This window comes from Neomonachus schauinslandi, chromosome 13, assembly GCF_002201575.2.
Source record: "Neomonachus schauinslandi chromosome 13, ASM220157v2, whole genome shotgun sequence".
NCBI classification, from domain to species: Eukaryota; Metazoa; Chordata; class Mammalia; order Carnivora; family Phocidae; genus Neomonachus; species Neomonachus schauinslandi.
In genome coordinates this window covers 22,888,467-22,910,827 of record NC_058415.1, presented here as the reverse complement: position 1 = coordinate 22,910,827, position 22,361 = coordinate 22,888,467, and positions in this window count along the sequence as shown.

Below are 22,361 nucleotides of genomic sequence, written 5' to 3'. Positions count from 1 at the left end.
TGAAACATTCTGTTCCATGTGTATATTACTCCTCGATTTTTTGAGAAATGGAAAGCGAACTCTATTCAAAGCCCAACACAGCCTCTGCAAAACAAGGCTCACCTCATTTCAGGCGCCTGCCTCATTCCACCCACCTTTATCCTTGCAGTCAGTTTCTGCCTCTCTCTTTGCGCAGATGGTCAGGACTGTGTGTGTGTTTATACGTCTGCAGCCCTCCTTGTTTACATGTACACATTTGTGTTTCTCCTTCTCCCCCATTAAACTATAAAGTCCTTGAATGTCTTTCTCTCTAAGGCTCCAACAGCACCTGATGCTGAACACACAGTGGGTGTTTAATACACGCAGTTGACGGATAAATGTTGACTTTTTTATTGTACCTGGGAAGCAAAGTGAAGAAACAAATATTGCCATGAGAACTTTAAACTTTGCATCAGAGACCAAAGCCTGTTTATTTTTGCAGCATTAATGTAGCCAAAAGATGACTTTCCACTCACATGTAAATATGCGGTATGTTGCCAATGAGCATTTTAAATGCTTTGATGCCATTCTCAGAAATACCATCTGTGCCTCTTCTTCTCACATAGTTATCAGAATGAGTAATTTAACATAGGGGAGTCTGTTGCATCCTTAAAGGGAATCACAAGAGAGAGACAAGTTCTAGGAATATTAATGTAATTGTAATCAACTTTTATTTTATGGGACATTCATGCACGTATGTGCACCAACTACATCTCAATCTCATCTTCTCAGGATTAGATAAAGGGATGGTATTGGCCTGAATACTTTCTGAGAGTTAACAATTAACCCAGAAGTTATTATTATCATGTACTGATTTACAAATCACATGAACTTAAATCGTCAATGGATGAGATCATTATTGTCTTAGCTATTGAACAGCTAGGAATTGAACTTCACCAAGTTAAGGACAAAGTATATTACCAGTCTTTTCCAAGCGAGCAAAGGCTAGGAGGGAGCCAATCAGAAAGCACAGCTCCCGTCTGAATGTCCTCTGAGGTCCAGAATATACATTAACCGTAATGACACTGGAGGTCAAATATTTACCCAATTCTGTTGAAAGAAGTCAGTGTTATACCTACTCCCAGTCGATGTGACGACGTGTGGCCTTTTAAGATTTTTTTTTTTTAAAGGATTCGATGCTACATCTAACCTTCCTACTGATCCTATTCTTTCCCAATCATTAAATTAAGGAGAATTTTGCTGGTGCATTCTGAACACTTGGTTTCTTTCAGCTTCAATCTTTCCAAAGTTCAACGAGGGACCAACAATGAGTTCTCACTGAGAATAAGTGTAGGTTGTTTCTGAATTTTTAAAAAAGTGATTTCATGCTATTGTTACTTTCATAATAAAACGTAGTAACATCGGGTTAATTTCTTTCACTGGTCCGATTCCCAGTGTTGCTTTTATTCACCCAAGTCAGGTCTTGTTTTATAAAAGAAGCTGTGTTCATGCACTTGACCTAGACTTTTCTTACACATACCACATAATTATAGGCGGCACACTTCTTCCCCTTGCAATTAATTAATCTTTATCCCCCAAAGAAATCAGGACAGTAGAGGATAAAGGGTATTCTTTTGTCTTTAAAGGTTAAAATCACATTTTGCCATACCACATACAGATTTCAAGCCAGACTCTGTTTTTGTTTTTGTTTTTTTTAAATAGGCTCCACACCCAGAGTGGAGCCCAGTGCAGGGCTTGAACTCACGACCCTGAGATCAAGAGTCAGATGCTTAACTGACTGAGCTACCCAAACACCCCTCAAGCCACTCTTTTTAATTTTTTTTTTATTTTAGGGGGGCATCTGGGTGGCTCAGTCAGTTAAGCATCTGCCTTCGGCTCAGGTCATGATCTCAGGGTCCTGGGATGGAGCCCCGAGTCCAGCTCCCTGCTCAGCGGGGAGTCTGCTTCTCCCTCTCCCTCTGTCTGCAGCTCCCCCTGCTTGTGCTCTCTCGCTCACTCTCACTCTCTCTCTCTGAAATAAACAAAATCTTTATGTATTTTTATTTTTTAATTGAGATATAATTGACATATTGCATCATGTATGTTTACAATGCATGATGTGTTGACATGACACATTTATATATTGCAGTATGATTACCACTGTAGCATTAGCTAACACCTCTATCATGTCACATAATTATTTCTTTTTTGTACTAGGAACAATTAAGATCTAGTCTCTCAGCAACTTTGAAGTTTATAATGCAGTCTTGTTGAGTGTGATCACTATGCTGTGCATTAGACCTCCCGAATATATTTCTCTACTAGTTGCAGGTTTGTACCCCTAGACAACATCTCCCCAATTCCCCCAGCCCCCAAGTCCCCGGTAACCACCATTCTACTCTGTTTTTACAAGCTCAGCTTTTTTAGATTCCACATGTAAGTGAGATCATATACTTAGTATTTGTCTTTCTCTGTTCAGCCAGTCAGACTCCTGGCTCATTGGAATGGCCTTAAAACCAAAAAGGCAGGTGCTTGTACATTAAAATAGGCCAAGAATAGCTATGGTCAAGCAAAGGGGGGAATAATCCTGATCTTCCTCTGCTACTTCAGAAGCAAAGTTAAAACTGACTTCAAAGGAAACCAATATTCGGATCAATTCCGAGAAGATGAGAATTCATTCCAGTTCAACCACCGCAGGAAACTGTGGATAATATGAAAGTAATAGTCAACACAAACCCAGTCCTCAAGAATGTTAGAGAACATTAAAGGGGTGATTAGAGGTCAAAACCATTTGTGGCAAAGTACTTTTATTCTTCTAGGATTTTGTTGTGGTTTATTTCCTAAATTGTGTTGTTTCCAGTTAATAGGCGCTTCTTAGACTTAGGAATTAATAAAAGATTATAATCAGTGGTGTAATTAACAATGTGTTTTCATTAATACAGATTTTTCAAAGCTAGCTAATAGTCCTTTAGTGAAGAAATTCTTACTGAGAAAAAAAAAACTAATCCTTTTGTTTGTTTATTAAGTTTACCTTTGTGGGGCAAAAAAGAAAAAGAACTAAATCTTTAGTGAAAAGACTGGAACTGAGCCCATTTTCTGCATTTCACTTATGGGAGAATGCTGTCAACTTAGCATTTTTGCAATTGGGCACTGGTTCTTTGCCACAAGGTAAGATTCATAGAGGGTTTGAGCTCCTCACATATAAATTAATTGGAGTTGTTTTAGGCTGAGTCTACCACAATTTCTCTTTCCATGCCGCATGTTTATACCTGTAAGTTTTTTTTTTACTCAGATGTTGCCTGTTGCAAAATTAATTGCATCCCCATAAAAGTCTTCTCAAGTACCCAAATATATCATCCCATCCATCAGCAAACTTTCAGAATCTCCCCAGCTATAAGCGTTCCATGTATTTCTAAAGACATGTTCCTTTGAAGTGTAATGCTTTTGCAAAAACATGTCTCGGCGACCTCAAGCTCTGTGGTGTTCGCCACTGCTCTGAGGGTACCAGACAGGGTGATGGAGGTTACCTGGCATGTGGTGGCCTGAGCAGGCACCTGAGCTTCAGAATCAGACCTGGGTTCAAGTGCCAGCTCCAGTACTCAGCACCCATGTGACCTATGAGATTTTGTAAGCCTTCCAAACCTCAGTTTATCATCTGTAAAGCAGGGATGAGAAAGACCTAATGGGATGACTGCAAGCATTTAAGAAGATAATGCAGGTAAGCCACTTTGTTATCAACACACTGGGTATCAACACATAGTACCCACTCAATAAAATGCATTTGCTGTTGTTATAATTGCTTGGTTGTGGTTCAGTAACTCCCTCCCCAGAGGAAAGTGCTCTTTCCGCAACAGTTTAAAAACACACAAACATTTCCCCCCGAGAAATGGCTCATCCACATTACTCTGCTACAACACCGCCGAACGTCTTGTTCACCTACAAGCTGATCTTCATTCAATGTCTTTATGACAACACCCAGCCCACAAGCATTTGGAAGTGCTTACTTTGCACTTGGAAAAGAAAATAATGCTACCCTGTCATATAATGACATCCCTGCCTTTCTAGATCTCACAGATCTCATAATTTCATGGAAAAAGACAGATTGAGAGGGAAAAAAATCAGTGAAAAGGAATTAGGGAAATGGCAGACGAAGGAATCTTTTTAAAAGAGGCCATCTTGAAGGATGACTAGGAGTCTGTCAGGTAGAAAGGACAGAGGCCAGGTGAGAATGAGGCTCAGAGCAAAATATCGGATGAGGCAAGTTATTAATCAGAAGTTGACTAACGATGACAAAATCAGAACAAGAGAAAGAAAATAAATGGTGGGGGGGACCACTCTTGCACCTAAGGTTTGAGGAGAACACTGAGCTCTCTCCAGCTGACTGCAAAAAGCAGCTCTCGGAGACAAGACTGTGTCTGTTACCAGGACTTATGGGTCTCTGCTTGAAAAGCTGTAAGTTGTGCCTCTCTATGAACTCCACTTTCCATACTGGCATGTCCATGACATATTGTTTCTTTTCTTCCAAATGTATATTCTCTATCTGCTAAATGCTTTGCTTATAAATGTAAATAATAAAATCCAGATGACTTCAGCAAAGAAACAGAAAACAAAAAATCATGCTCGTCTAATGACAACTCCTTTCGACATTTCTGCTTTAAGTCTATAGTCTGCCCTTGGAAGGGTCGGGGTGGGGGGTGGGGGGCGGTATGTCAGTCCCCTGATAAGAGCTGTCAAGTTCTGTGCCCTCATTATGCACCAGTCCCTTTCCCTTGTTGCCTCATGAAATCCTCCCAACAGCCTTAGGAAGAGTGGGACCACTCCTATCCATGTTGTATACAAGCAGAGATGAAACTTGAGAAATACCTGGCCCAAGACCACACACACCCACTTGTGACAAGGCACAGACCTGACCACAGGTCATCTGACTCCACTGCCAACATATCGTAACGCCTGGAGCAGCGGTTCCCTATACCAGGTCTTGACCTGGGGCCAAATAGTAAGGACAAGTTCATGGTCTGTTGTGGAATGAAAAACCAAAGCCCACTGTATTGACATTTTACATACAGATAGGTTTATTAAAGAACAGTTCTTTATGAGATTGTGCTTACTTTTTCTTTTTATATCACACTGTCAGTCCTTTATTTTATGGGATGATGAAATTGAAGACGGTAATTGCTTTCTTTATGATGCCCTACTTATGAAACAGAAACCCCAAAAGTTGGCATCTGCTGTCAGTTTTTAATTTTAAAAATTTGTTTTCATTCCCAGAAATCCAAAATCTAAAATTTATTACCAGGTGAGAAAATATCTTCCTCCCTGGAAGGCACATGTTTATTTTCTGTTGTCCACATGACTAGCCATTGTCATCTTGAACTTGCAATTTTTCATTGCCTGATTTTTAAGTGCTGCCACTTCTCTTCCCCAAACTTGGACCCATCTCTTAAATGCATTTATATTTATAGGAGGAGAGTAAGTGAATAGATAATAGAATAGCTTTCTTTTACTGTGGTTTCCACAACAGTGAAAAATCCAGGCTTTTCTTATCATAACTGGCTGGAAACATTCCACACTGGAGATGTCAAGTCATAACAATGTGGGGGGGGGAAAAAGCTCACTTTGCTCTCAGAACGACACAGTTCTTCTATAGAAAAGACATTCTTAAAAGCTGTTTGCAATATCCTACATTAATTTCCTCTGGAAAGGCATCTCATACAAAGGGGTCTTATAAATGGATTAAGTGTGGTTGAGCGCAAAAGTACAGTAAGCCCTCTGTCAGATGCTCTTGAGGGTGGATACCACAAACAGGGGCTTCCTTCATAAGGGTTCCTTGCAAATAGCTGACTTGGAAGTTTTGTGACCAGTAATAACCTCCTTAAAAATAAACCACTTATACCATCTGCTTAACAGTAGTCTCTAAATTATACCAGGAATGTGTGGCTTTTCTGTCCTGGAAAATGTCTTCCACGTTGACAAAAGGATAAACAGAGGGAGGAGGCAGGGGCTGGGCAGCCCTGGATCTTGGAATGCCATCACTGTGCACCAGCATTGTTTGGTCCCTGCCTACTACGCTCAGCATCTTCTGCAGCAAGAGTAAGTTTCCGATGGGGAAGAGCAAGGACCCACCTCAGCATTTCCGAGACCAAACAAATCAAAGTTGGACAAGGATAGGTGAGGACAAGCAGGCAGAGGAGCTAGAACGAGCCCTCAGAGCTGGGCGGGGGATGGGGGGAGGAGGGGGAAAGAGGGTGTTGGTTGTAGCCCAGGCTTCGATTGCTGAGCCAACTGAGACATGAATGCAAGAGTGGAAGAGAGATCAGGATACCATTTTTAGTATCTGACAAGAGTGTATTAGAAATAACTACTTGGACCAGAGACCAATATGGTTTTTATATCTTTCCTCAAAATGTGGATTCAGGTAAATCCACAAGGGGAAAGTGAGCTTTGCAGAGAATTCGTTATCTAATCTAACTTACGTCCCCTTGGACGTAGCATGACTCAGATTCCACTGAGAATTCAGGAGAAAATGGCCCCCTGTGAGCCATTTCACCCACTCACTCACCCCACTGAGCCATGTGGGGCTCTCATCATCTCACATTTCCCTTCTCCGTGGGGAGAGCCCAGGAGAGAGCAAGGGGAGATGGCCATTTCTCCCCAGTGCCCCTCAGAAGGAAAGTTCGCTGGGAAGGGTGAGGAAGGCATGTAAGGAGAGGAACAAGTGAGAAACTGCAGCATGTTGAGCCCAGAGGATCTCCCCAACAAGATCACAGTTTCTGTAAAGCAACAACTTCAAAATCCCTCCAAACTCAAAAAAAGCTGGCTGAGGCCACCTCTCATATGGTAAGAGAAACAATTTTGTCCGACACTTACTCCAAAGTGCTGTGCCTTGAATCACAGAATTACAGAGTTTTACTTGGCTTTTCTTTAGTTAAATAACACAAGCAGGCGCCAAGCTAATATATAAAACTTAATTGAGCCTTTCTCTTAAACAATTTTTTACTCTTCAAAATGCAGCCAAACATGACAACAAGAGTGGGATGAAACAATTCTCAGAAAGAAAGCACTGTGTTCAGGACATGAGAAAATTAAAATGAAAAGAAAAATACTTGCACTTATACCAAATAAACCGTATTTTAGGGGGTGTCATCCAAGCCAAGAGTTTTCTCAAGCAAAGTGCAGACAAGCTCATTTGAAATTAGAAGTCTTCATGCTTCACCCAATCAGCAATCTCTGAGGTCAGTCTCCATTATGTCCTGAAGTACCAGGAGAAGGACGTTCCATTGCTGGTTCCAGATGGATGCATTCTCTTTGTGAATCAAGTTTTCAGAGAAGTGCATTACACCCGTGTGTGTACATGTGTACGCGGGCACACGCATGGTGGAAGGCACCAGCAGTAGTGTTCAGGAGCACCCAGGTTGCATTTCTGCTCCCGAAGGGTGGAATGAACAGAATGTCATCACATTGTGGACAAGCTTCTGGTCCTGTGAGCAGGTGAGCTGCTGGCCTGCCTTCAAAACCCTCTCTTTCCTCTCAGGCACTGTCAGCCCTCGTGCAGATAAGAAAGGGAAAAGAAACCAGAGGTACCCTGAGCCAGGCAAGAGGTCGATGGTGCATACAAGAAGGAAGACTGAACTCCAGCTACTCCCAAATCCCACCTGATTTGTGGTTCTTCCTTTTAGAAGATTAGTCAAGGCAAAGTTGGGAGCTGACGATGAGAACTTATGAATGTCAGGATGTTGAGACAAAGGTATCTCATGGGACAAAAGAAGAGATGCGAGGCAGAGTCATTTGGATACTTGTCTTGGCTGAATCCAAACTCAGACTCTAGGTTGTTGTACTTGGGTCTTCAAATGGTGGCCTCTCATTGACATTTTGGCACTTCTGGGATTTCTCTATCATATTGCACATATTTATTTGGGTAGCTGGGCCTCAATCTTCTTCAGATGGTTTTTAAAACATCTCTTATTTCATCAAGCTGGAGAACAACAACTGCAGTCCAGAAGCCTACTTGAGTTTCCCTCAAACTTAGCATGTTTTCCCCTTCTTCCTTTCATTCTAGGCTCCCCTAACCCTCACCTTTTTTGTTCCTTTCCTGTAACTTATTCAACATATGCTGCCTGGGACTGACAGTGAATACATCCTTTTTAAACCTAGAAATTAACTACTCTTGAAAATTTCTCAAGGCAACATTCCTCGGAGTCCAACAATCATATAATAAACTATTATGAGCAAAGTATCCTATTATGTGCTTTGGAGACAAAGCAAAAGCATGCCAGTCCTATATATTTAGTTATCTACTGCTGCATAACAAATGACTCCAAAACTTAGCAACTTAAATGATAGACATTTATGATCTTATAGTTTTTGTGGCTCAGGAATGGAGAAGCAGCTTCAGTTGGCGGGTCTAGCTCAGGGTCACTCAAAAGGCTGCAAATCAAAGTGTGGGGCAGGGTCTGCGGTCACTTCAAGGTTCAACTCAGGGGAGGACCCGCTTAATATGCTCACTCACACGTGCCTTTCCTCAAGGCCACCTCCACGCTTCTCTATGTGGCCTCTCATCCTCCAGGGCCTTCCTAGCAGGATAACCTGGGCTTGTTTACATGGTGGCTGGGCTGGTGGGTGGGGAATGGGGTGGGGGGAGAGGGAGAAGGGGGAAAGAGGGAGACAGAAGGAGAAGAAGCAGGACGAAGAAAGGGAGGGAGGGAGGGAGGACAAGCAAGAGATCATGACAAGATGGATGTCAGTCTTTTTGTAACCTTATCTTGAACTGACATCCCATCACTTCTGCCACAGAAATAGATCAACCCACATTCAAAAGGAGGGGAGTACAAAAAATAAATTAATTAATTATTTAAAAATTTTGAAAAAGGAGAGGAATTCACAAGTCATGACTACCAACAGATGGGGATCTTTGGGGGCCATTTTAGAGGCAGCCTACCACACCCTGCCAGGCTCCACATCTTGGACAAAGATTGACACATACCGATACAGCATTGGAAGGAAGTTCTAGTAAGTTCTTTGACAATGGTAGAAGGGAAATGCTCCAAGATGGTAGGAAAAGGAGAACTTAATTTCATTTGTGAGATGCTGGCAAGGCTTCTTGAAGAAAGCAAAATCTGAGCAAAGTCTCAAGTAGACCTCAAAAAAGGCATTCCAGGCAGCCAGGAGAGCTTGAGCAAGCGGTCTGGGATTTGAACAAGCACCAAAATCACCTGGAGGGCTTGTTTAAATGCAGATGGCTGGGCCCCACTTCCAGAATTTCTATTCAGTAAGTGGTTGGGGCAGGGGCAGGCCGATCATTTTCACTGCAGGCCATGTTGATGTCCTCGGTCCAGGGACCACACTTTGAGAAATGCTGAGCAAAGGATCAGAAATAGAGCATATTTGGAAAGTGACAAATAGACGTTTTTATTTGTCAATTTGGACTGATTCAGTTAGTTTCAAGATCCTCTTAGAATCAGTGGAAATGAAAGGCATTAGTCTGTACTTACTGAATGCCAAAACTATCCACTTTTAATGCTGGGAGGGATTCAGAGAATCTAAAACCATCATTTTTCCAATGAGGAAAGTGAGGGTAGGGGGTGAGATAGTGAGAGTCTTCTTTAAAATCAGATGGATTTTTGTGGTTCCCTCACTCAAGGGCTCCTGAAAGTACTATACTGGAGTCCTTTTCCTTTCAAGTCTGAGTGCTTTCTATTTGAAATGGGCTAAGGAGTTTGTGATCGACTCTCCCAATAGAATACTCACCCTCCATAAAATGCATATGCCCATACTGTGGTATGGAAGGGAGGCTGAAAGACCTCTCACAACACCTTGGGGTCCATTACACAAGGCTCCTTGTGCAGAAGGCTGTGTGTAACTCCTACCTGGCTTCCATGTCATGAGAAGCCTTCCCCACACCTCTGCGGTCCGTTAGCCTCCCTCACCCTTTCTTTCACAAAGCCTCAGGTGTACAAAGTTGGGTGCCTAAACTTCTCTGCAACACTTGGATTTGGGTTGCTGTTTCTTTTCAAAGTCTAAATAATTAGTAAGATCTAAGTGCAAACCGGAATGCATCCATCTTGGCTCCTGAAATATGCTTTCTTTGGAAACAGGGGAGTGAAACCCTGTAGTTTATTCCTTGCAATGTGTGCACAAAATTAGCTTGGTGCCTTTGTTCTGTTGTCTGAGCTTTTGACAACTTTTATTTGACTGTACTTAGGGAAACAATATGAAGACATTTAAAAGAAGCCCAAGGGAATGTCACTTGCACATTCAAACGCAGGCATTTGTATAATTCTCCTCTCCCTGACTTCCTCACTGTCGCTCTTCCTCCAGTCCCCTCCATCCCACTCTGACACAGATTCTTGCTCCAAAAGAAACAAAAACTCGAAAGGCAACTGAACTGTAACTCCCTTTCCACTTGTGGTTTCTGCATCAACTTGCAGGAGCACAGGTGTCTCTTCGATTGTGACATTCTGAGAAGTCCTCGAGCTCACCACCCACACTTCCTCCCGAGGGCAGGACCGGTCCCGAGCTTCAACCTTGAATAAGAAGATAACCTACAGACAGGCCGAGGTGAGCCAAAACCTCACTCCACCTTCTCTCATGCCCAAACCTGGTTTCTGAGTATACATTTGCTCACCGGTATAAAAGGATGCCACATAGCTAACGTCTCCTTGAAAAGCGGAGAGGTGAGGATGGCAAACTGTAAATCCATTTTATTCACTGCCTTTACCAATTCAACCACAAATTGTTTCCTCTTCTCCCACTGAGCACCATTTAATGAGCTGTATCAGGCGTACAATGGAAGCAGTGAACCACAGATGGGAAGAGAACACATCATGTGAGCAAGCGCACGGGTCAGACCCTGCTTTCCCCACTTCCCAGCTCTTTGGCTGAGTTACTTAACCTCTCCCGGCCTCGGGTTCCTCATTTGGGCCTTGGCTTCCCTCACCTAAAATGGAGGGAGTAAACTGGAGCTGTTGTGAAGATCACAAACTCCATGTGAATACAGCAGGTATTCAATAAATGGTAGTCGTGACAGACCAGGCATTTAATAAACACGTGACGTTTGTCCCAAAGAAGCTCATGATCTTTGTAGACATTGTTCGCAGATGGATTCTGTTCTTCATTGGCTCAGGACCACTATTGTGTTATCATACTCTTAATTCCGGCTGAACAAGAGAAGTCCAAATTTACCTGAACATGAGTCCAGGGTCGGCCTCTGCCTGCAAACCTCTGCGCTGAAATGCCCCGTGTGCTTTTTCCAACCAAGAGCATGTCAGGAACAACGTTGTTTTCTAAGCTGTTAGTAGGGAACCGTCAGAGAGGAATCATTCCCTGTATCTTCTGGGGGTTGGTAGGAAAAAAAAAAAAAGAAAAGACTTAAGAAATGTTGGAGGTTGAAGCATCAGCCACTGACCTATATTCATCGGAAACAAAGATGACTTTTCAGAAGACGAATCTGTGGTGCACAGAGTCGTAGAAAGAAAGACACTTGGGCTGCGGAATCCCCCCACCTTCTCAGGGGAGGCTCCTGCCTCCGCCTGCCGTTCATCAGCCTTGATTTTGATGGGGCGATTTTTAGTCAGCTGCCTCGATCATTTTGGCACAGACAAAAATCCTTTAAAAAATGTTACACTTCATCAAAGTGTATCATGAGACTTCACAGTCATTATGTGAATGGCCCCTCTGATGTGCTACACTTGGCAGAGACACAAACAGTAGGGGGTGTACGAGAAGAAAGCCAGCGTTTCTTGTGGAAAGCCGGCAAGCCTCGCCAAGCTTCTGTCAACAACTCCGCGCTCTGATCCGATGCACTGAGCGTGCTGATGATGCTCTTGTTTCTGGAGGAAGTAAACAAGAAAATGAATTCCACCGCGCAACACAGCCTCTTTGTATCTTCAAAATGGTGTGACTGGACCCGAGCCAGCCGCGTTGAAAGTTTGGCCATTTATGTCATCAGGGACCCAGTACTGATGGAGGCTTGGATTATGACTTGGACCCAGCTAGAAGACCCTTCAGGGGCAGCCACGCAGCAAATAAAGGCATTGATTGGTTGTTGGGTCAATTTAGCCGTAAGGGTCCAGAGCACGGCTCTTTTGAAAAGCCTAATGGATTAGCTACACAACCAGTCCCACTGTAGGCCTTATTTTTCAAGTAACTTCAGGACGGTTTTCCAGCTTGGCAGGGAGCTAACTCTTCCTCCAGAGCAAGCTTCAGAGCGGTGCTTGTTATCAATAGTGGCGCTCAAAGGATTAGACACAGCGGGCTTTACAATTTAATGAAAACAGCTGTTGAAACAACAATTAAGGCAAACAATAGTTTGCATGGAAAACTATTAATTATGTAAAGTTATGCAGAAAGTGGAATACCCTTCTATTCAGGGCCTTCTAAAGCGACTGAGCCGCCTTCCATGCCAAGGCTTCAAGTGTCAGGAAGTGGGGTGCTTGTAGGAAGCGGCTCCGTCGCTGGTGGGTTGAATGTGAGTAGGGCTCCAGGCTCCCAGCTTGCTGCAATTCGAGTCACGGGTAAAATATTCGGGAAAAGAAGATGAGTTAAACTTACATTACCTTGGGTGCCTCAGATTTTTCAGACTAACTCAGAGCTGTCTTTTCACAAGTCTCTGAAATCCAGTTTAAGCCTTGTGGTTGGGATCGATCTCTGCTTTTGCTTTAAACACACACACACACACACACACACACACACACTCTCTCTTACAAATCCCCCAAAACCATTTCTTTTTTTTTTTTTTAGATTTTATTTATTTATTTGACAGAGAGAGAGAGAGAGCACAAGTAGGTAGAGAGGCAGGCAGAGGGACAGGGAGAAGCAGGCTCTCCGCTGAGCAGGGAGCCCGACGTGGGACTCGATTCCAGGACCCTGGGATCATGACCTGAGCCGAAGGCAGCTGCTTAACCAACTGAGCCACCCAGGCGCCCCAAAACCATTTCTATAATCTGCCCCCCTTTCGGTCCTCACTCATCCTGAGAAATTATTAATGGCAATGTTCTTTCCTGAGTCATTAGTAAGGAACTGGCAGAAAGGAATCCTTCTTGGGGGAAGGGGTCCCTTGTTCTTTGGCCTAATAAGTAGGTTTTCCCTGCATCAGGATGGTCCAGTTTGGAGTCAACCATTCCTCTCCCACCCCCGCCCCTCACACCTCTCATCTCTCCTTCCTCGCTCTCTGCTTGCTGGGGCTTTTAAATTCATTGCTTCTCTCCTTGCAATTTCCATCCTTGACTAACAGTGCTGGGAATTGACTTACGGCCCTTCGCCTACCCTGTGTTCCACATCTCACTTTCCTCCCCATACGGGAATCACCAAGCCAAGCAGTCCCATTAAGAAGGTTATTAACTGTATACATAAACATTGCCTCCTGCCTACAGTTAGATTTATTTCTTGTCATTTCCAAGGAACTGGTTTTAACACTCTTTCCAGCGCACGCAACACCTTTTATTTGACTATATTGTTTTAGAAAGGCCTTTGGGAATTTAGCTAATTTCATGCTGGAACTTATTAAGTGGGATTTGACACTCTTTGATAATTCCAATAAACCATTAGTCAAGTCTCACTCCCTTCAGGGAAGAAATGAAAGCTTTATTAGTCATAGGGTCTCTATTCTAAACATGTCACTGGAATTTAGTAGCGCATCTGTGTTGAAATGCAATTGACTTTGTGAATAAATAGAACTTCCCCTGAAACTACAAGAAAGCTGTCATTGGCTATCACCAGTAAGAAAGCATGTGCCTTTTTCAGAAAACTCTCTTTAGATTCATCTGTGCATTTTGAAATAATTCAATGAACTTAACTGACTGACCTGTGAATATTAAGGAAATGAACAGCCCGCATGGGCACATGCATGCATGCACACACGTTTGCAAATTCTCTCGAAAGTACTTGGTTTAGTCATTTCTTTCACTCAGGAAACAAGAATACGAATAATCGCCTTCCCTTCTGTGGACAGTTTAAAAATCTTGAGATCATGTCTCTAGAAGGCCCCAGAACATAATTGAGTGTGCAAATGAAATTCATTACCAGGGTCACAAACAATAATCCAATTAACGTGTATGTGTGTGATGCCTTTAAAGTCATTCTAAACTCAAAATCACATTCATCTTTGAAGCATCACACAAAGTACCACGTCCCAGCATACTCCAGTTCACACTTTGCACCGGAGAGTACAAAACAGCATCAAGATTGCAAAAGCAATTATTCCAGTTATCCAGATGTGGTTTTTCAATCATTCTAAGAATTTTTTTATTTTTTTATTTTTTTAGCAGTTCATATTCCGTGGCACCACTCACAGTTCTCATGCTGGCACAGTACTTACATCTCTTCATTATTAATTCAGCTCATGGAGCTTAATTGGACAAGGCTAGAGCGAATTTGACAAACATCACAGCAGCAGAAAAAGCAATCACTCTTTCAAGATGAAAATTTGTTTGATGTCTTACTGTGTAACTCATTTACTCTCCTCGGGAGTCATGTGACCTGAATGTTAATCAGCCATTGATTGGTTTCTCTCCTTGGACAGTCACGTGACTCGAATATTAATGGACTGGCACTCGGTAGCTATATTGTTAGGCAACCTTGTGATTGGCTGCCAGGTTAAGATACGGAGATAAGTGGGTGCTTGATGAGCACTTGACAGAACTTCACAGAAAATTAAGGCCCTAAAATAGCATGAGAAAGTCTTGTCAAATCAAGCATGATTATCATTGAATGCTTAAGGAATTCATCATCTGCATGAAATTGATACACTTCAGCACCAGCAGGCCCTGGAGTCAGCAGGGACTCATCAGATTTTTATTTATATGTGTTCACCAAATCACATTAATTCTGAGAGCTAAAACATGCTAAGGATGAAGGTTATTTTCTGTTCAATCTAATTTATCTGTGACAATAATCATCACTAATAATGTGTCAAATTGGATTGCAGTCATTTTATGCATGCATGCTGATTTGGAAAATAGTGTTAAACCATCCCGTGGTAATTAACAACCGGTAAAGGTATGCTGGGGCCTGAAGTAATCAGCATATCTAGATGGAAAATTAAGTTTTATAGAATGGATTTATAGATACATATCCTTATTTAATTCGGAATATAAATTATTCCTGGTAAAAGCCGACATCATTTTTATAACACCATTAAAGCCAATAACCATTGAGGGACTCGCATCCTTAATTTGCTCCATCCTTCATTTTTTCTCTCATTTTCTGTGGTTAACTTTCTAATGGGTGTCACTTCCTTCTTGACGAGTCCTCATTTTAGTGGGGTTTGGTAGGGCTAAGAGATGAATGAATATGCACTGGTTTAAGTGTTAATCACGGATGAAGGACGTGCATCATACCTCTTAATACACAATGCTTTCTAATTATTGGCGGGGGCGGGGAGGGGAGAGGGTTTGGGAGGTAGGCAGCAAGAAGAATACAAAGAGGGGGGTGGGGCCAGACTTTGGCCTTTGGGTGTTTCTCTATTCTTCCTCCTCACAAAGGGACAATAGGACATTTTGCAGATTAACTCATAAGGGATTAATGTTTCTTGGGGAATCATTTAAGCCTAAATTGCTTTTATTGAAATACTTTTTATGGAACAGAAGTTGGTTTTGGTTTGGTAGTTTGTTTTTTTTTTTTTAAATAAACTCCTGCTTTATAGGGCATTATTGGAGTAATGGAGTATTGGAGTAATGAGATCTTACAGAAATGTTTACACCCTTTGGTGAGTGTGGCAAAATGTTTCAGAGGAGAATTACATCTCGAAAAAAGGGGAACATAAATACGTGTAAATGTTGTTCCTTTCCCACCACTCCCCCTTCCACCCCCATCTTAATCTCCGGAGCGACCAGGACGGGCCGCTATTCTCTGCCCCTCTCTCAGGAGGTCTCTTTATTGATTAAATGAATCTGCTCCAAAGACTGGCTCCCAGGCTCTTTGATCTAATCCGATCTGATTTTATCCTATCGCTTCAGCAGGACATCGGGGAATTAACAATAAGCAGCTTTACCACAAGTGTTTAATAACTCAACACAATCTCCTTATGGCTCCGAGCTGCTCATGTTCCCATCCAGTCCACGGCAAACAGTGTAACAGATTGGCCAACCCCCTCCCCCGAACCTGAGGAATTTTCATGCACTGTGAAACTAATCGCTTCAAGTTCCTTCATAAATCACACAGAGCAGATTTTAGCATCTTAACAAATTGAAACACACACACACACACACACACACACACACAACCAGGCAGAGTGGAGTAGGGGGCGGGGTGGCAGAGAACTCACCCTCCAGCTATGGGGGGCACTCCAGGAGAGTGGAGCTCCCAGATCCCAGAGAGGGGAAGGGGCCGATGTAAAATCACTTCTGTCTTCTCATGCAATACGTTTCTCATCTCCTTACATTTTAACATGAATGAAATAATTTGGGCAGGCTCAAACCTCACAATGCTCGAGCTCACAATGACCTTATTTTTTTTTCCCCACTGTGATGGACACGAGGTGGTTTCAACAACAGGCCTCTCATTGTTGTTCCTGTGACAAGCCCTTGAAGTATGCGAGGAGCACACAATTAAGCAGGGATTGTGCATCCTGTGTGGCGCAGAAAGCTGAGATGTGAGGCTGAGATGGTAGGGCCCTTGGACTTCAAACCTGCGTACGTGCATAAAAGGACCTCTGAAATAAGCATTCTTGAAATGCCCTTTTTTTTTTTAACCTGGAGCTGCCCCTCTCTATACATCCCTAGCTCTAAATTGCAAAGGCAGAATTCACTTACTATCTTCCTTACCACCCCCACCACACACACACAAAAAAAGTGCATGAGACCCCTCTTTTCTAAATATCATGAGCACAGTTAGTAAAGGTGATTCTCTCCTTTTCTGAGACAGAAATGTGGAGGCAGTGGCTCACCCTTATGCCAGAACACACAGAGCAGGGAGCCTGGGAGAAATTGGGCAGGGAAAGCTGCTGGATTATTAGTGCCATGGGGAGAATATCGCTCCAGCACTAATCTCAAATAAAACATCATTTAGTTGCTCTATTTAATACCTACTGTACATCAGAATTACCTATAAAAACAGGTTTTGTCACAAAGAAAACAGCCCCATCCCCCCACCCCCGTCACTCTCTCTCCATTACCCTGGCAGGGCTGTGATTTCTCGCTACATCTGCAGAGTAACCAAGTGCCCTCTAACTGAACATCTGGGGGCAGAGGGAATTTTATGACTTAGGTTTAGGCCAGATTATTATTACTATGGTGAGATCTTTTTCCATATCCCCAGGGCCCAGGGTCCTTAAAAATTCACTCAGATACAGCTGGATGTTTCATTATTGCTTTCCTAAGTAAAAACATTTATTTTTATATCCTTATATCCCACTCCACCCACATCCATTCATCAGGATTTATCCAGATTTTCCCACACTCTATGAGTCCAGCATTTTGAGACACCTCCTTCTCCCCAAACCACCCCCCGCGCCGCCAACCGCCACAAAAAAGTCTACTCTGATTTTGTGATCCACTCAATATGGAATGGCATGCTAACATGAATAGTGTTATTATTTCCTCTTTGGAAATGCCTTTTGCCTTACTTTTTTTTTTCCCCCCAGATAAACTATGTCATAACAGAAGAATCCCTGTGAAGTTCTCCAAAGAACTCTATGCTGCTTCCAGACCCTGGAACTATAATTATGCCTTGCGAAATTAAAACAGAAAGAGCATCCCCTGCCAACTGTGAGTGCCCCTGTTTATATCACAAAGAGATAGCAAAATGTACTCAGGAAGGTTCCAGCCAAAGTAATTGAGAGGACTGCCTGAACTGAGCTCTGCTTTCTAAACATTGTTGCTGGGTCAGAACTGAGAGCCCGGGAAAGGAAAATAGAGGAGGAGAACCCGAGCCAGAGGCCTGTTACTTTTTCCGCCTGGGCATAATGTCATGGAGTTCAGTGACTCTGGGGGCTGGTGTTGACTGAAGTCTTGTTGCACATTTAGGTCCAGGTGCTTCTACTGGGGAGCTTCAGACCTGTCACTCCACCGTGCGGTGGCCTTCAGATGTTCTGAACCCCTGCACTCACACACAAAAGTCCAGAGCATTAGGCCAGGGTGTAAACACATTCCCGACATCAAGTAGTACAAAGAGGATTCTTCTGCTTGCGGTTCAGTCACTTCGCAAGCTTGTCTTTCTTTGGAGCCTTCTTTGTAGGCTGTGGAACTGGAACATAACAGAGAGAGACAGACAGAGAAAGACGGGAGACAGAGAAGTGTAGTGAGAGAGAGAGAGAGAGAGAGAGAAAGAAAAGAAAGGGCACTGAGGAAAAAGGGGGGGGAGAGCCAAACCGAAGCCACAAGTGGAAAAAAAAAAATCCCTATAAAATAAAAGTGCATTATGTTTTTGTATATTTTCGAAATGTAGCCAAACTAAACCATTAAATGAGGATTTTGTTTCACAAAGTCTGCAAACTATTCAACCGCTAACCCACTACCAAGAATGTGGTGCCAACCAAAATATGTCAAGATTAGTAGTACTCAATAAAATCTCAAAACCAAATGACATGCAAGCTGTATTTCATGATTAGAGCGTTTCCTTATGTCAAGGAACATACATATTAACTTGTTTAAACACAGCGATGGGCTGTCACTCTGTCAAAAGCAGAGGAAGGAGAATCTAGTGCTTACCAAGCCCATCCAGATGATACTTCATGCTTTCTATCTCCCTGGCAGACAGCATGGACACCATCCAATTAATCTTTACATGGTCTGAGAGAAGAGGAGCTGAGGGAGGGACAGAGGGAGGAAGGGAAGGAGGACGACAGAGAGACACCACTTCCCACTACACAGAGCAGGGTAGGGAGAGCAGCGTTGGTAACTGCCTTGCCCAAGGTCCTCACCCAAGTACAGAGCTGGGGTTGGAATCGAAACGCTTCCTTTTCTCTACCCAGTCACCAAAACTGCCAAATGCGAACACCCTGAATCTTCTTTTTAATCTCAGGAACTGACATTTGCATAATGCGTTAATGACTACAAAGGGCTTTACGTTTTCTCAGGAATCCTCACCCTGGTTCCTAGTCAGGTATGTCTCGTTCTCCCCTTTTTACAAAAGAGAAGCCCAAGTCTCAAAGAGAGGAAGTGATGTGTGCCCACGCGGCTACAGGCATGCCGCAGGGAGAGCCAGGGCAGGACACCCGTCTCCGGGCTCCGAACCCAACGGGACCCACACAACATGATGCCGCTCTCCCAGCATGGCACCTCTTTTTTTTTTTTTTGCACCGAAGCGCTTGAGTTTGAGCTGGATTCTAAAAATGGAGAGGGGTAATCATCTCATTCTCTGACTGTCAACAGCACGACGCGGCTGTGTGCTTCTACCTGGCAGGAGACCGAAAGGGAGGCTGCTCTCTCATTTACAAACTACAGTAGTAAGATACGTGATTATGTGAGGAACACTTGAGGGGCCTTTGAGGTGAAACGGAAAAAGCAGAGTCCACTCCATCTGTTACTCAGGTGCTGTTTCACGTGCGCCAGCCTGACAAGCCTGATGCGGCCACAGCACCTGCCCTCCCCCAACACCCACACACATCCTTGTTCTCAGGGGCCTTCTTCATACTGGGGAATCACTACCTCCCTTCAACTACCACCTAAGCCCTGGGGAGTGATGGAACAGAACTGGAATTCAAACCGGTGTCTCTTCTGACACATTACGGTGTGGTTCCTTCCGGTCCGCACCTCACCCCGCAGAGCCTACACGCTCCATTTCCAGACCCCCACACCCAGTCCCCGACGCCCTCCTCAGCCTGATGAGAAGCCGGCCTTTCAAGATCCGGGCATCACGACGTCGTCCCGAGACTCAGCCACATGCACCTGACTCCAGCCAGACTTCACAGATGCCTTCCGTGCGGGCCTGCAATGTGTCCCTCACCCAAATTCAAATGTGCAAGCCTTAACCCCCCTGTACCTGAGAATGTGACTATATTTAGAGAGATGGCCTTTGAAGAGGTAATTTAGGCGAAATGAGGTCACATGGGTGGGAACTTAGCCAACGTGACGAGTGTCTTTATAAGAAGAGGAGATTAGGATATAGAGAGAAGGCCAAGTGAGGACATAGTGAGAAGGAGCTATCTGCAAGCTAAGGAAAGTAGCCTCGGAAGAAACCAAACCTGCTGATACCTTGATCTTGACTCTCAGCTTCCAGAACTGTGAGAAAGTTAGTTTCGACCCACCCCCCTCTGTGGTATTCTGTTATGGCAGCTCTACTAATAAAACTTCTTATTCCCGATCCCCGCCATGGTCTTTCACACACAGCCATGGTTTCACGCGTGCTGCCCCCTCTGCCTAGAACACCTGTCCCTTGACTGTTGGCCGAGTGGACACTTCTTCCTCTCCAGTGTTCAACTCAAATGCCGGGTCTCCTCCTCAGGAGGCCTTCCCAGCTAACCACAGACACCAAACAGTTAGTCTGTGATAACCTGGAGGCTGCGACACACCTCTATCATGTGGCCGTCTCCTACACTTATCCGATGGCCCATCCCTCACAGAGAGTGAATCTTCTGGAAAAGGGAGCCCCTCCTCCCTCATTTCCCCAGCCCGCCACAATGCCCATCACAGAGATTACATTCACTTCATGTGTGATGAGGGGACAAAGCAGGGACTGGAAGGAAGGAAACAGCCACAGTAGTAGCAAGAACTAAACCTCACTTTTTGCTGTGTGCCAGACACTGGGCTAAGTGCTGCTCTGGTACGAACCAACTTTGGCCTCCAAGTAACTGTAGGACGTAACTAATACTGTGGTCCTCATTGTCCTGCCGAGGACGGAGGCATTCCAAGATAAGTAACTTGCCCAAGGTCATGCAGAGCCAGGGATCTAAAACCACGCATCGCCTTCAGAATCTACCTTTTTAAGAAAATGTCTTCCGAGGACAAAGAAAAGGAGGAAAGGGAAGGTGGGAAGGGAGCAAAAGAAGATACTTCCCGCGGCAAGATCCTTAAATTCCTGGAAACTCAGTTTGCTCATCTGCTTCTCTCAAGAGAGGCTCAAGTGAGAGAATCTAGAACTACCAAACACACAGCCTCTATTTTCAGGAGGCCTGCCCCTTGAAGACAGGATTTCAGGGGGAGACATCTTGCAGAGTGGATAATCCCAAGAAGAGACATTTCAAAGAAAGAAAAGAATTTCAAGATGAGAGCTGGAAAGTAATGCTTGTCTCTTCCCAGCCAGCAGCACCCTGAGGGCACCTCCCCTCTCCCGCTTTCCCTGCCCCCCCTTGGGGATTTGTGCCTTCCCACTACCCCACCAGGAGGGTCGTCCTAGCGGGGTGTTGCCCCTGGTTCCAAAACCACATATACCACCCTTGAGAGTCCTACAAATCGAGGTTATATTAAAATTTCAGTTTATTAATCTGGTTTACTGGACTTAACACGTAGAGCTGGGCGGAAGGGTCTCCTGCTCCTTTCCAAACTGGACTTCTCTGGGTTCTGTTTGTTTTAAATACGGTCTTCAATGCCAGGCCTTAGTATCTCTTTTTTCTTTGATTCATAAATGCCTTGAGCATCACACAATGACTTAATGAGGCCTGAGAAAGAGACACGTCTAGTTGTTCTACACCTGCAGACTGCGCTCTTCTTTGAAGGTTTTTCAGATGACCTACTTACCTAGGCTGGGAGCAGAACGGTTAAAGTGCTCAGAGGAAATCAACTGTAAATAGAAAGGCTATGTTTAACATAATCCCCTCCAGAAGACTCTCTCTCCTGCGGTCACTGTAATCAACCCCGTAGTATCAGGTGAAGGTTCTTCATTATCTCCCTGTGGCATTATGTCTCACCACATAGCTGATAATAAACTGATGGATTATCAAACAAGATTACAGCTTTAGCAAATAAAATCATGTTTTCTGTGAAGAGAGAAAAACGCTTGCTATCCCTATCTGCCTGGCTAAATATTTACATATCACAGGCTTTCTAGAGTCCCTGTTCTTGCAAATCTGATTTTTAAAAAACAACACAGAGGTTAAGTTAACAAAAAAGGGAACACACTGTGCTTTTGACACTAAGCTAAATGCACCTCTGGGAGAAAACAGGGACTGCCTAAAAGGTAGAACCAAGTAAATCCAAGACCTCAGGTGTTGGTGAGATCAATGGGTATGTGTCACAAAAGACAAAGCTGAATGTGTTCCGAGGGATTCAAATGCCTACTTTAAAGGGAACATAAATGAAAGAGAAGAGAAATCCAAAGCATGCATGCAGCCCTGTGTGTGTGTGTGTGTGTGTGTGTGTGTGTGTGTGTGTAAGACGGGGAGCAATGGGCTTGTATAAAGTCTCACGCTGGTCTGTCCTTTACACTTTTCAAAGCCCTTTCTACTTCATTATCTATATCCCCTCCATCCCCCTCTTCCTCAGTTCCTCCAATCTCTCCATTTTACAGCTGACATAAAGTGAAGCCTAGGAGAA